Source organism: Dioscorea cayenensis, chromosome 9, assembly GCF_009730915.1.
Source record: "Dioscorea cayenensis subsp. rotundata cultivar TDr96_F1 chromosome 9, TDr96_F1_v2_PseudoChromosome.rev07_lg8_w22 25.fasta, whole genome shotgun sequence".
NCBI classification, from domain to species: Eukaryota; Viridiplantae; Streptophyta; class Magnoliopsida; order Dioscoreales; family Dioscoreaceae; genus Dioscorea; species Dioscorea cayenensis.
In genome coordinates, this window is record NC_052479.1 from 16,671,470 (window position 1) to 16,678,657 (window position 7,188).

At 38.0% G+C, this 7,188-nt stretch overlaps 1 non-coding gene across 1 annotated transcript; it reads right to left on the reverse strand.

Moving 5' to 3' along the window:
• Window positions 1-6,179: 6,179 nt before the first annotated feature.
• Window positions 6,180-6,286, reverse strand: LOC120269836. Its single transcript, XR_005539468.1, has one exon. It is a non-coding gene; the product is annotated as a small nucleolar RNA R71 (small nucleolar RNA).
• Window positions 6,287-7,188: the final 902 nt, after the last annotated feature.

A 7,188-nucleotide genomic window follows, 5' to 3' on the forward strand; every position in this document is an offset into this window, starting at 1 on the left:
AAAACCGACAACGGTGGCATATTCACAAGGGGGACACCAAGTGAGTTGTTAAGGCCTCTGAACCTGTCTCAAAATAGCATATACATCTAATAGAAGTACCAAATCAAAGCAAAGCTATAACATCTTGACACGAGATAAAAAAGCAAACTAACAAGGTTCACAAAAAGAAACAAAAGTGCACTACTAGCATTTATGTCTATTAGAAGACAAAATATTATTAACTGATAGAAATCTACAAAGCGCTTAGCTCAATGACCGCCACTAAGCTATTCGGCAACAGACCCAACACCTGATCTGAAAAATGGTGAAAACACATTTATGTGCTCAAAAGCCCAGTAAGTAACCACTAAAAATATTTTGATCACAGCAGTTCTTAAAAAAAAACCTTAGAATTTAAGTACAAATACTAAAACATAGCACAATACTTGCCAAAATACAATTCAAAAAAGGATAATTCAACAAAAAATACAAGCTATGTCAGATGATATTGGATATATGTCTTGCAATTCATTATTGCCAAAAACAAAAAATCAAAAATCATTTATTTAAACTCGGTGACCCGAGTCAGAGGTTCAAAATTTATTTTTAAACACTAGGTGACCTGAGCCAAACTGTCAGAGACCGTTATTCTTCACCAATGGAATGGTGTGAAAATATAGTTTTCTAACAGAGATACATGTCGACACGGTCAATGTTTAACCCTTGGTAATAGGGTTAGTGCATAGTTAATTGGGACTAATTTCTATGCCAAAATACTTAATGTTCAAAAAACAACAAACTATCAAAGTTCAGATTGAACAAAATACGAAGTAATTTGCCAAGCAAAATTTTTAGCAGTCGCGTGATTCTAGTTTTATAATGTCAAAATAAACCAGTTATTTGAATGCAAACTTGAATAGATAAATTAAAAAATCATAATTAATCAGAAATATATATATATATATATAATTCTAAAGCAACTCGGAGGAATACAAATAATCATAAATTAAATAAAATATCTAATAATTCAGAAATTAAATAATCAGAAATTTAATAAATTATCTGAAAATTCATAATTTAAATAATTAGAATTTAAAAAAATATTTAAACATTTTAGATAATTCAAATTCAAAAAATATCATTAATTCAAAATTTTAAATAATTTAAAGATAATTTCGAAAACAATAATTAATAAACACAATTTGACTAATAAACAGTAATCCAATTATCTAGAATAAATAAATAAAATACTTAAGTTCACAAATTAAGCTAGTGTCAAGAAATATATATACATAGTATAATTTATATGTGGTTATTTATCTGATGTTCACTAAATTTCCAAAATTCAAATTGGAGCCCAACTCAACCCTCCACAAAAGATCCTATAGGCATAAAACCAATTCAATAATTCTAATATTACAAGCCACAAGCCACAAGCCACAAGCCAATTTAGACCCTGTTAACAAAAACTTAGTAAATGTAGTCATAAAAACTAATCTATTAAAAGACAATTCAGATGAAACCTGTGGCAACCTCTCATTTAAACTATCCCAGATCTTACCACTAATTAACAGAACAAACCTAAAAATTAGCAACACAACCCATAACTCAATCTAACACATTTAAAACAAAAAAAATTAATCAAAACCCAAACACATTCACTCTCCACACACACCCCAAGAAACCAGAAACTAAAAGATAGGAAAAACTCTATTCAAAAGAATAGAATGGAAACATGTGGAATAATTAACATGGTAAACACCTACTGATAGACTCATGTAGGCTTAATATATATGTATATATAAACATAAACATGAAATAGAGGTCAAAAGGTTTGTTTAAAATCTACTTCTCCATGGATAGCAAATCCAAAAAACCTAATGACATGCTAAACTGCATAAAGACACACCACTAATATAGCTTTGGAATAGTTAAACCAACAACAACATGTATCTTTGAATTCAAACAAATGAAGCTGAGATTCAACAGAACCTCCTATAGAAACTTAAATTGAGAGATCTACATGAAGACACATGATCAAGACTGGCAAATAATTAAAACTATACACATATGCTTATAATCCTTAAAATTGATATTACAACACCTAGTGAAACTGAAAACACACTAAAATTCAAGATCTAAAGCATTTTCACAAAAATTTCAGCCACATAGCCAAGCCACCAAAAATATGATGATAGGCTAACCTTATGCTCAGAAACCACTTGAACCCTTGCTCGACAACCACGCTCACGGAGAACTTCTCGTCCCTTACACCCAATCACTATAGCAATTATAGAGAGAAAAGGCTATGAATTTCCTCTATTTTCACTTTTTTTAAAAAAAAAGCAGGATCACGGATTATGGGAGGTTGCAGGGCACGAGTCTAACGGTTGCTGAAAGAATAAGATCTTTTGTTTTTTTAAAAAAAATAGGTTTTTTAAAAAGTAAATAATAAAATAAAATAAATAGTTGGGGTCCATAAACTCTCCGCCCCCCTCTCTAAAAAATGTTTAGTCTTCTAAACTCTCACCTAATCACTAGAAAAGGTACAGGTATTTCTCCTGCGCCTCCGATTCCAATTTCCAAGTAGCCTCGCGCTCTGAGTGATTACTCCATTGAACTTCACATAAGGAATAATCTGCCTTCTTAGAACTTGCTCCTTAAAATCAACTACTTTAACTGGTCGCTATTCATATGTCATGTCACTGTTAACCTTAAAGTCGGAGAACTTTATCGCATGATCAAAACTAGAAATAAACTTTTTCAGCTTTGAAACATGGAACACATTGTGCACTCAAGATAGTGAAGGTGGTAGTGCAAGCCAATATGCCACATCACCAATGCTTTCCAAGATCTTAGACATACCGATAAATCGAGGGCTAAGCTTCCCTCTAACATGAAAATGAATAACTCCTTTAGTGGGAGCTACTCTTAAGAACACATGATCACCCACCTAAAATTCCAAGCTTCTTTTTCTATTGTCTGCATAACATTTTTTTTGCCTTGAGCTGCTCGCAAATGATCTCTAAATAGACAAACTTTCTCTACTATCAACTATACAATCTCTGGTTTTAACAATCTGCACTCTCCCACATCATCCCAACAAATAGGTGACCTGCATCTCCTACCATACGATGCCTTATAAGGTGCCATTTGGATATTTTCATAACAACTGTTATTATAAGAAAACTCTCTCAAAGGCAAGTGCAGATCCCAAGAACCCCCAAAATCAACTATACAAGCTCGAAGCATATCCTCAAGAATCTGAATTATCCTCTAAGACTGCCCATCATTTGCAGGTGAAAAGCTGTATTGAATGCCAACTTGGTTCTCAAGGCCCTATGTAAACTTCTCTAAAAGTGTGTCACAAACCAATTATTTTGTTCAGACACAATAGTGACAGGAACACCATATACCCTCACAACCTAATTAATGTACAACTCAACTAGCTTCTCTAAAGTCATGCCAGTCTTGATAGCCAAGAAATGAGCAGACTTGATCAGCTTGTCCACAACCATCCACACAATGTCAAAACCTTTACTGGTTCGAGGGAATTTAGACACAAAATCCATAGCAATATTCTCCCACATCTACTCAAGAATGGGAAGACGGTGAAGAAGTCCTGTCGGCCTCCAATGCTTGATAAGTGCTTGTGTGATAAGAATGCAAAGTGTTTTTTCCTTATAATGAGCATTGCTTTTATCAGGTTTTAGCAATAATACTTGTGCGTTTGTGTTACTTTCATGCATATAGGGTTGTGAAGCCGAATGTTAAAGAAAAAAGCCAATGTAGATCGTGAATGCACTATTTGGAGGAAATCTTGAGAAGGGTCAAACGCGAAAACATAAGTCAGGTTCTAGATGCGAGAATGTGTGCCAACCTCCGTGTATTCAAGATAACACAAGGGTTTAGAGGAGCACAAAGGCAGTCACATTCGAGTATCAAAGCTTGTGCATTGATAGGAAGATCTTCACCAATAAGGCCGGTTATTGAAAAAAGCAAAGTGATCTACGACGTGAACGTGTGCCCGTTGACGTTACCTAGATGAAAACATGGATTCGGGAGTGTTTTCGGGCCGGTTTTGTAGCAGGTACTGTAGCAAACACCGTAACAAATTATTGTAGCAGGCACTGTTCACAGCCGGCTGAAATAGAGAATTCAAGGGAATCCACACAGGCGGATTGAAATTATCCACGCTCGTGCGGAAATTCAACAGGCCCGTGTGGCAAATCCACAGGGGCGTGTGGATGCCGTATTCTAGCCCTATTTAAGCCGCGATTTAGGCCCGATTTCAGCATTCTTTTCTCCATTCTTTTCCAAACTTGAGAGGGCGCTGCGGCTAGGGTTTTGAGAGGTATTGACCGGGTTTTTGGAGTTGTTTTTCTGCTTTGACATCGTGCTCCACTTGGAAGAAGGTTATTAGGAGAGCTTTCGTCGGCACCGATCCGGCGAGGTGTGTCCTAGGCCGGACAAGGGGACCTTTGGAGGAGATGAGGCTTCTCAACAAGACCATCGTCATGACTATCGAGGGGGTTTTCTATGGATTACTTGTTTTTACATTCGATTTCATTGTTGATTGTAATTAGCTCCATGGAGAACTAAACCCCCTAGTGGGTACTTGGATTTGTGAACCCTAGGATGTATTTGTTTCATTAAACCTTCTATTATGCTTTCATTAATTTATGTTGTATTTGAGTTCCAATCTAAAATGCTTGTTTGATTGATTGAATCCTCCCTTAAAGTGACACTAGGGTTGAGAGTTCATATTGGTAACCTTATTAGTGAGTGACACACTATAAGGGTTAGAAAAAGCCAGTTTGGAGAGGGTCGATAGGGTGAGTCGAGAGGTAGCAGAGCGTCCCCTTTCCCCTCCGATGTGATTTATCCTACTTCTATTTCCTTGATCTCTTTGTGGTCATAGTAGAGTGAATAGGCTAAGGGATGACCTTCCACTGGGGCTTAGTTGCAGAGGCAATCGAGTGAAGCGTTGAAGTGATTTTAGCACGTAGGGCTTAATTGTGACTAGGGACCTCTCACCTGGACCAAAAGGTTAGGTCTATTTCTAGGAAGAGGGTTTATCACTTGGAATCCCTAGAACTCCATGCGATTCTATCCGAGTGCGAGGTGTTGAGATTGCTCTATTTCTCCTCCAGGACATGGTATAGAGTTAATCACGGTTGACCTTAGATTTGGGACCGTGTATTGAAGGATTTCCATGACTCATTAATGCATTAGTTCGGAGGCATAATAGTCGGTTTTGCACTTGAAACGATTGTCCTAGGCGGAACATTATCCGAATACCCCATTTATATTGATTGCCTTATCTCTCAATTACTTGTTCTTTTCTCTATTGTTTCTTTTATACTTGTTTACATTATATCTTGTAAACACAATCATTATTCATCTTCACTTGGTTAAGAAGCAATTTAGGTATTTTTAGTCCATACTCCCTATGGATACGATACCCACTCACCTGGGATTTTATTACTCGACAAACCCATGCACTTGCAGGACATACGTAAGGGCATTGTTAAGTTTTTAGCGCCGTGCCGGGGAGTACGTGTTTAGAGATACTTTGCACTTTGTTATCTTAGTCATTCATTCATTCATTCTATTTCACATCTTCTTTTTCTATCATCATTCTGATTTGTTGTTCTTCTTTTGTTACAGCTCTAGGTTATGAATCGAGGGAACCCTTCGATATTAATTGAAGGAGATAATGAACTCGAACGTACACTATGATGAAAAGGGAAAGAACCTTTGCAAGAACCGTGAAATCTAGCTGACGTAGAAGTTGAAGGATCTGACAACATGGCTGAGCGGAATGAACTGCAGAGAACATTATCTGATTACGCTAGATCGTCAGTACTGTGGACACAATCTAGCATTGTGCAACCCCCGATTACAGCTCCGAACTTTGAGCTGAAACCAGCATTCATCCTAATGATTCAGCAGTTAGCGCAGTTCAATGGTTTGGCCGATGAGGATCCAAACAACCACATAGAGAACTTCTTGGAAGTTTGTGATATGCTGAAGATTAACGGTGTATCGGATGATGCTATTAGATTGAGGGCTTTCCATTTTCTCTCAAGGGAAGAGCCAAGCAACAGCTTCATTCCTTACCAAAAGCATCTATCATGACTTGGAATGCGATGGTCGAAGCTTTTCTTGCTAGATACTTCCCTCCGGGAAAGTCGGCCAAGCTTCGCAATGAGATATCGTCGTTCGTGCAGATAGAATTGGAATCATTGTTTGAGACATGGCAACGTTTCAAGGACCTTTTGCAGAGGTGCCCACAACACGGATTTCTTGAATGGATGATCATTCAAACTTTCTATAATTGGTTGAATCAGAGTACAATGGGGAGTAAAACCCTTGAAGAAGCCCGACAGTTAGTAGAAGACAAGGCCATGATAGTGGAATGCGCAGGAAAGGAAGAAGGTGGCTGGGCTCCATGAAATAGATGTAGTCACTTCTTTGGCAGCCCAAGTGGAATCATTGAATAAGAAGTTAGACCTTCTAACTTTGCGGCCATGACTATTTGCACCGGGTGTGGCGGAGGACATGCTCCCTCCGATTGCCCGATCTCTATTGGTGATGTATCTTCAGTGGAGAAAGACAACTTTGTGGGTAATGCAATGAGTAACCAAGGTAATCCACATAGCAACACCTATAATCAGGGTTGGAAGAATCATCCCAACTATTCGTTGAGCAACCAAGGACAACCAAAGGCCATGGCACCACCAGGTTACCAATAACAACAAGCCCCAAACATGGAAAATAGAGTGTCCAGCTTGGAAACCCGAATGACCGACATAGAGAAGTTTCTGGGTTTGTTTAGGCAACTACATATAAACATTCCCTTTGTTGAGGCATTATCCCAAATGCCGAGGTATGCCAAGTTCTTAAAAGATTTGCTAACCAACAAAAGGAAATTGGAGGAGAGTGCCTCCGTGATTCATGATGCATCTTGCTCAGCGGTCTTGCAAAAGAATATGTCGAACAAGAAGAAAGACCAAGGAAGCTTCATCATTCCGTGCAACATTGGCAACTTGGGTGAAGAAATGGCATTGGCGGACTCATGGGCTAGTATCAACGTCATGCCATATTCCTTCTTTCAGAAGCTAGGCTTGGGAGAGTCTAGGCCCACTGGATGACATTGCAATTGGCGGACTGAACAGTGAGACATCCGAGGGCCATCATTGAAGA